This window comes from Pteropus vampyrus, unplaced genomic scaffold (assembly GCF_000151845.1).
Source record: "Pteropus vampyrus isolate Shadow unplaced genomic scaffold, Pvam_2.0 Scaffold269, whole genome shotgun sequence".
In the NCBI taxonomy this organism is placed as follows: Eukaryota; Metazoa; Chordata; class Mammalia; order Chiroptera; family Pteropodidae; genus Pteropus; species Pteropus vampyrus.
The window spans coordinates 1,326,283-1,333,216 of NW_011889050.1; the positions used below are offsets into that span (position 1 = coordinate 1,326,283).

The 6,934-nt window shown below is 46.1% G+C and overlaps 1 protein-coding gene across 6 annotated transcripts in view; it reads right to left on the bottom strand.

The window, feature by feature from the left end:
- The window catches only part of SH3RF3 (SH3 domain containing ring finger 3), a 380,077-nt gene that overhangs the window by 118,979 nt on the left and 254,164 nt on the right, over positions 1–6,934 (bottom strand). The gene's annotated exons all lie outside the window — the stretch shown is intronic.

Here is a 6,934-nt window from a genome sequence, read left to right on the forward strand (position 1 = left end):
CGGTCTCTGTGCCGCTGTTTGGGGACACAGCTATGCCTGCTCACCTGTCGTTTGCGACAGCTTCTGCCTTACAGAGGTAGAACTGAGAGATGAAGTGTGCCAGCCGTACACTGGAATAGTACTCCTGGCCTCTCCTCTGGTCTCCTCCCCATCAGTCATCTGACTGCCGGGGTGGAAGGTCTGACACAGTATTTTAACCTTTCATAACAGACACAAAGGTAGAATGATGCACCTATCACCCCCGCCAGCAACCACTGTCGCTTTGCTGTTCTTATTTCATCTGTTGCCTTCTTCCTCCACGGTTTCTCTGGAGTGTTCTAAAGCAAACTGCAGAAACTGTACCGTTCTACTCACGAATGCTCAGTGTGCATCTCTAACAGACAAAGACACCCACTGACATTGGTCTAGTTCACTGACAAAGTGGAGTTAATCTACTCAGAAGCTGAAGGCCCTGGACTCATTTTCTTTTTTCCACTCTCCCAGCTCTAGTTCAAGGCAGCGACTCTAGGCAAGGGTGTTGGTTTTTCAGTCTAGACTCTCTTTCAGGTGGGGAGGTCCCAAGGTCTGTGCTTGAGGGTAAGTAACTAGCAAGTTTCCTTGCTTCCAGATCCGATCTATGTAATTCTACTGAGATTTATCAATAATAAAGTTAACCTTTCAATTTCCAACTCTCAGATACTCATCTTTTCTCTCAGCTAGATCCAAACACAGGGTATGAAGGCTCACTATGACTAAAACCCCAATGACAACCCAATAAATTCTTCCCCAAATTTGCATATTTAAGATTATGTTAACATATAAACTGTGTTGCAAATTTAATAAGAAAAAATACAAACAAGAGCAGAGTATCAACCACACATTCACCCGCCTTTTAGTACAAAAAGGTTTACAGAGGCATAAATTGACCTCCTGGGATTATTTCTCTGTACCTGGTCTTGGACCTTGCCTCAGTCCCGGGACAGCACGTGGCTGTGGCTGGCAGCCTGCTTCTGCCACTGCAGATGACTGCAACCACAGGGTTCCAGTGTGGGGGAGCCGCTAGGAATGCTGAGGCTTCTCTAGCCCAGCCCTCCTCATCGGAATCTGCAGCCCCCTCTGAGAGCCTGGGCTGGCCACTCCCCGCCTCCCCCACACTGACGTGACCTCAGGCTCTGGCCCTCGCATGACACTGGTCGCCTCTTTTCCGAAAGCTGGATGATCCCAGACCAGGCTTCCTTGCCCTATGCGGTTCACGGATACTCATTCTCCAAATGACTGTTTTCCTTCATTCCGATGAAACTGAAGACAATTACAAATTGGGTCGAAGTTCTTTTTCCTTATTCACATGAGAGCCTCAAAAACAACATGTTAGCAGTAAAATACAATTTTGCCACAAGGTACAGGGAAGAGAAGGCCTGGTGAGTGACAGACTGGGCTGGATCCTGGTGGAATGGTGCTCTGCGCCAAGGCGGGGAGAGGCCTGGCCTGTTAGAGGAATGGGGGAAGGACAGCCAGCGTGGCTGGCGGCAGGGAGCAGGGTTGTGGGCAGGTGGGAAGGGGAGTGAGGCCAGGTGGATTGCATGGCCTGTAGGCTGTGGTGAGGAGTCTGAATTTATTCTAAGAGCAATGCGCCCCACTGGAGGCTTGAAGTGGGAGAGAGGCAGCCTGCTATCTTTGTAGAGAAGGTTCTGGTCACTGTGCAGGGCTAGATCACAAAAAGAGGAGATGGAGTAGAGAGCTGGCTGGGAGAAGGTACACAGTAACAACCTGCCTGGATCAGGGCTGCCCCGAGTCCTTCTTCCTGCATCCTGAGGGGCCCAAGATCCTGTGGTTTTCTGACCACCGCATCTTGAAACCTTTTATTCTAGGAGGTTCTTTCTACATTCACTCAAACCCCGCCTCCTCCATGTAAAAGCAGGGCTGGGCTTAGAATTGACAAGGACATGGTCCGGGAGGGGTCAGTGAACACAGGGACAAAGATTGTGTGCACTGAGCAGGGAAGGCCTCAAAGGGAGATGGACCCAAACCCAGATTCAGCCACTTCTGGTATTTGGAGCAAACACCAAAGCCCTTAGACTGACTCTCAAGACTGACCTTATGACGTCAGCCTCCTGTTCTCTTTCCAACCTCATCCCACTTTCTCCTCCCCACTCAGTCCGCTCAGCCACCCCTGGCCTCCACTATCCCTCAGCCACAAGCCAACTCAGGGCCATCACCCGAAACATGCACTCCCTTCACCTCCTCACTCAAAGCTAGTTTCCCCAGTGGGGCATGCTAGTTAAAATTATAGTTCCCCTCCCCACCAGCATCCCTACCCCCCTTTCTAGCTTAATTTTTCTCCATAGAGAATACACTATCCTCTAGAATTATTCATTTGTTCTATTGTTAGTCTTCTCCCAGGAAGATGGGGGTTTCAACACAATTCTTTTCTGCTGTGTTCACGGCTGCATCCCCAGTGCCTGGCACATAGTGAGCGCTCAATGAAAGGAAAGAAGGAAGGAAGGAAGGAAGGTAAGGTAAGTAAGGTATGTATGTAATGGTATGGAAGGAAGGAAGGAAGGAAAGAAGAATGAATGAATGCAAGCTCACCAGTGCCTGAAAGGTATAGTCTGGAGAACACCATAGTGGTGGAAACTTGCTCTTTCAGTCAAGGGCTAAGATGCACCCACAGAAACCTAAAGCAGAAGGAACAAGCAAATCTCCTAGCTGCCGACAACTTTTCCAGTGGCAGGTGTATTTCTACTTTCCAGCTGACATCTTGAGGACTGAATGTGGCTACGTTTGCTATCCTTGGAGACACCTGGCAAGGCTGTGATGGAGAGGATAGGCTACCTGTGTCTACAAGAGGCCAGGCCTAAGTACGAGGGTTTGTGGCAACTTGGAAGCCTCCACACTCTCATTAAAACAGCTTCCCAGAGAGCCCGACATAACTCTGCAGCTAAGGGGAGTCCACAGGCAGAGAGATGGGGCAGGCAAATCACTGACAACAGAGACATCTGGAAAAGTGTGGACGACAAACCAAGGCTTTGTCACCATTTCTGACAAAGTCCTCTAAAGCTTCAAACTGTAATTTTTAATTGCTCTCACTCACTTTGAATATTTAAGAGAAATAAAAGCAACAGAGAAGAGCTTTGAGTTTATCTGAGAAGGTCAAGGAAAAACAAGATGAAGTCAGAATTAGCTGCATTTTCTCATTTTGCAATAATCAGTTGAATTGAGGTGGCTACAGAAAGTCTCTCAATAAACGCGTGTATGGTTTGAGCAATTTATCTGAATCTTAAAAGTATCCTGGCCACCAACAACTTAAAACCTCTCCTTTCCAAACTGGAAGTGTTAACAAAAAGTAACAGAGAGAAGTACGATGCCAAGTGAGGCATTCTTTTACTGGCCCAGAGGGTTAACCTTGGTAATAATTCATTGTTAAGTTTTAGAACTAATGAGGATGCAGCCATTGAGGACTGCAGGGCGGATTTGTCCACATATGCTTGATCTGCTCTGGAGGGAAGACATCCAGTGTTCCCTCACGGCCCCCAGCAACTCCAAATGGATGATTTTGCTTCCAGCTATACAATCAGCTGGTCCTTCTACACTCAATGCAGGCCATGAAGCTCAGCCAAGAAATATTCTGCTGTCATCTTATTAACATCCAGATCCAAATCTCTCCATGGTAAATGCACTTTCACCTTCACATCTGAAAAAGTTACCACCACCAAGGCCTGCCCAAGGGAGAGAGGTGGCCTCATAAGCATGTCTCTGCTCAGGTGGATGACCAAGGTGTGACTTCTGGGCTAAGTGGAATCTGACAAAACAACTCCCTCCACCCCCAACTTTTTCTCAGACACAGGCTCACCCAGACCTGCCGCATCAGGTTCTCTGGGGTTGGGACCCGAAGCTTTCCGGTTGATCCTGATGCTCCATGAAGTGTCTGAGTCACCAGCCTGGACTACTGTGATAGAAATGGTAGAAATAAAAAGACAAGACAAGAATGTGGAAACTCAGGAGAGAAGGTGAGTCAAGGCACCATGCCGTAGCCATAGCAGAGAAAGGAGAAGGCAGAAATGGATGGCCTGGGGCAGTCTGGGGTGGACAAGCCTGAGAGATCTAGCTACTTGAGTAGAATGAGGACAGAAACATCTGAGTCAAGACGGGTCCAGAGGGCAGAGCTCAAGTTAGGTGAAAAAATAATCCCATCCTTCACCTACTTGGTATACGGGATTATTATTGCCCATAAGAGTGACATATGATAGAAAGGAAGAAAAGCAGCTAGAGCCTGAGCAAAAATGATTGGGCAAATACACAGCTGGCATGCTATTATTCCAACACTGCTGGACAAACCCGGGGCCAGGCCACAGGGGAGAGGTTTCGACAGGGCAGGCAGAAGTTGCTCCTGTCTAATGTTGTCTGAATTCTTAGCTGTCCCCAGGTTGAGACACTTTCAGTCCCTACTTGTCTCTTGAAGATAGAAATTCATGTAAGCCAGCTCTTGCTTTCTTCTGGGCCTGCCAGCAGCTGGCTGTACACCTTCAACTGTGAGCAAGGCTCCAAAGCTCTCCCAATCAATGTTCCTGGTGAGGCTGGTGGGCAAGGACAATGGTTTCATGAGGACTTGCCAAGTCCTACTGTGTGCTTCCAAGAAGAACATGCTGAAAGTGTCCTAGCTAAGGCCTCTTCAGAAATAGTCAATGGGTTATTTTTTATTCTTTTATTAGTTGTGTGAAATATTGACCCACAACTCAATAAAATTGCATAAATGAGCTAATTGTCCATTATGTGCCAAGCACTATGCCAGGACTGAGAAAGAAAAAGAGTCATGTGTTACAGGTCTAGCCTCAAAGGGGCTTACTTACGTAGTTAGGGAGATAACAACAACAAAATATGTAAGACAATATATATTTTATATTATAAAATATTACATTATAATATTACTATATATATATATATATATAATGTTAAAAGGTATTAACTTCACGAATAGTTCAAAAAGAGTTAAAGAAAGGAGAAATCAGGACAAGCTGCTACCCATGCCCCTATCTACTTTTGCTGGGGAAAAAGCCTGATGATGACACACAAGTGTGTGTGGATCACACCTTGGGGTACAGATCCCGTCAGGAAATGTAGAAGCACAGGAAATGCAGAGCCAAATGAAGGAAAACGAAGTCTTACTTTCCCATGAAGTTGTCTCACTTCTTTACACTCACTCATTCTTTATGCCATTCCTTCAATTGTAGTGTATGGGAAACAGTGGGGCGGTGGTGAAGGCAAGGCATGTTGCTTGTTCTCCTGACGGGTCTAAGAATTTGTCTCCCAGCCACTTTGCTCAGATGCAGAGAAAACATTGACCACTAGGAGCTGTCATGCCTGGCTCCTGTCAAGTCCCGCCTGCTCCTCGCTCAGTTTTCTCTTTAGTGACCAGGCATCGTCCCATTGGGTTAAGTACATTAAGTTTTCATGAAGCCACAGTCTTCACCTGGACAGAGAAATGTGGGCAGTACTCATATCCAAGGCACGGGATGGGGAATTCCTGTCATGAGCTGCCCGCTGATGTAGAAGCTCAAGAAATAGGATGCACAATGAGAAAAACAAAATGGGACTTTTAAACAAACTGCATCTTCCCCAACGTTTCATGGCAGGAATCCCTGAGCAATATCTTTCCTATTTCCTTCCTGGGCCTTTTTCACATCACTTCTGACATGCAGCATCAAGGTGTCCTGAGAGTTACAATCTGGGTGAGGAAGTAGGGGCCACATCCGATCAGAAGAGAGGGACATACCAGCAGCATAACACACATGCCCACAGGCTCCTCAGACAGCTGGACTACAGGACCATGCTGTAACCAGTTTCCATAGTGAATGACTTACCTCGAAAGCTTTTTATCGGTTCTGCATCTAACCTATAAAAAGTCCCTGGCTGTTCACTCTTGGCACTGAAGTTGGGGACATATAGCACAGGAGAGCCACAGCCGACTTCAGCTTTTCTGTTCTGCCAAAAATACCTCCTTGATTCTGATTTTCTCAACCCTATTTATTTTTTCCTAGTTTTATTAAGATATAATTCACATATAACATTGTACTAGTTTAAGGTGTACAATGTAATGATTTGTTATCCTTATTTCAAAATTCCTAAGCCATCATAGGTTAATATACTTAGCCAAGATTCAGTAACAAGGGTTTTTTTTACCCTCTTGCTCAAAATGCTGAGAACAGACCTATGAAACATGGTTTTCAGACATAGGACAGCAAATGGCTCAGGACAGTAATTGCCAAGAAAGGTACAGTCCATGGGGTGAGCCCTGTGGTTGTCCCAGGTCTCTTGGTCAGTCCCTGAGTTGAGAAGAAGGAGTTTTGAGTCTGGGGAGGCCACATGGCCTTCAGGACTCTGAAGACCAGAGTCCTGGATTGGAGAGATCTACAGAAGGTTAAGCTGAGTACTGATGAGGGCACCATAGGAGGAAAGGAGCCAAGAGTAGGTGACGAATCACCAAAAGGAGAAGGCAGAACAATTCCTAAAGCTCACACAAAGCTGGGATGGGACACAGATTGTGTCCCCATCTTTCAGAATGAAAACCTTGTAAGTCATGGGGCATGGAGTAGAGAAGATTGTAGCTTCAGAAGTGGGGAGATTTAGCCCTCCGTGAGAGGCTGCCCCAGGCCTGTGGAACAAGGCTTAAAAGCAAGCCTCAAATGCATCAAACTGTTTCTAGGTGAATTAGTGACATCCCAGAACAGAGCTCAAGAATATTTGTAGGAATACAAAAATATCCAGCACCCAAAAAGACAAAATTCGCAAAGCTGGTATCCAATTAAAAATACAAGGCATGCAGAGAAGCAGGAAAGTGCAATCTATAAAAGAATTTTACAGACATATATAGAGAAAAACCAGTCAGTAGAAATAGAACTGGAACCAACACAGAAGATAGAATTTGTAGACAAGCACATCGGACCATTTACTATGACTA